The sequence below is a fragment of the Corylus avellana genome, chromosome ca4, assembly GCF_901000735.1.
Source record: "Corylus avellana chromosome ca4, CavTom2PMs-1.0".
Classification (NCBI taxonomy): Eukaryota; Viridiplantae; Streptophyta; class Magnoliopsida; order Fagales; family Betulaceae; genus Corylus; species Corylus avellana.
The window spans coordinates 4,035,471-4,036,730 of NC_081544.1; the positions used below are offsets into that span (position 1 = coordinate 4,035,471).

At 36.7% G+C, this 1,260-nt stretch overlaps 1 protein-coding gene across 1 annotated transcript in view; it reads right to left on the reverse strand.

Annotated features, from left to right (window-relative positions):
• Positions 1 to 1,260, reverse strand: part of LOC132177876 (serine carboxypeptidase-like 7) — a 3,975-nt gene that overhangs the window by 1,930 nt on the left and 785 nt on the right. The window lies entirely within an intron of this gene.

A 1,260-nucleotide genomic window follows, 5' to 3' on the forward strand; every position in this document is an offset into this window, starting at 1 on the left:
AACGTCCTGAGCCGAGAAAGTGGTACTTTAGACATTATGAAGACATCGAGGGGCCTTTTCGTACAAGAACATCCAAGCCTTATTGCAGCTCCGGCAAGCTCATCGGAATCGAAATACGGATGTTGAGAGAGAAGAAAATTACAATTTGAGTCTGAAGTCTGAGCAGTTTTGAAGCAGATATTCACGGCATGATAATGATTAATGACAGACGATGACTTCATGCAGGTTGGGCGAGACAATTTACGTCAAAACCGAACACTAACCGGATCGGACCACCCAATTCGTAAGCCAAAAGCCGGTTTTGGAGAAGGAGTTTTATATTAATTCTTTATTATGCTAAACTACAAGTCTCCAAACCGATTATAATTCATCTAACTTTCTATACTAATAAAATAATATAGCAAATAATTAACAGCTAATCGTCTATTCATGTCAATCTACTTTTTCTTTTGTCCATTTTATTCTTTTCAAAGTGGGGAAGATGGGGATTCATGTAAATCCACAATCAGTTTGAAGCCTTGTTATTTTCAGACCAAAAAACCGCCTCTTAATTATGGCTTCCAAAGCAAGTAGCTCAATGTGCTTCCATTTTCTGCTTCTTCTGCTTGTCTCAGCCACCGCGGTCTCTCAATGGATTGTCCAAACTCTTCCAGGCTACCCCGGTGAATTACCCTTTAAACTTGAAACTGGGTATGTCTTACTCTTCTTTTTCTTTCATCTTCTCTCTCTCTCTCTCTCTCTCTCTATATATATATATATATATAACTGGCGATCGATGATATTGATGGGGGATTTATATATACACAGATACATAAGTGTAGGCAATGTGGAATTCTTCTACTATTTTGTTGAGTCGGAAGGGAATCCGGGAGCTGATCCTCTTATACTCTACATGAATGGAGGCCCTGGGTGTTCCGGTTTAAATGGATTCCTTTACCAGATCGGTATGTCTTAAATTCTTCTTCTTCTTCTTATTGTTTATAACTCTTCCACTAAAACATGCGGTTAACGCATGTAGTAGGTTCTTAAGGATGTCGGTGAACATGAGTACTTTAACTAAAACATATTATCCAACTAATTATAGTAGATGATTATTTTATCTCATTAAAAAGTGAAAAAAAAAAAAAAAAATACCTCTCCACTACATCTTACTGGATATTATCCGTTCATGTAGGGGTGAATTTATATATATATATATATATATATATGTGTGTGTGTGTTGGGGTTGTATTTTATGGATTCTTGATGAGATGGATGTTT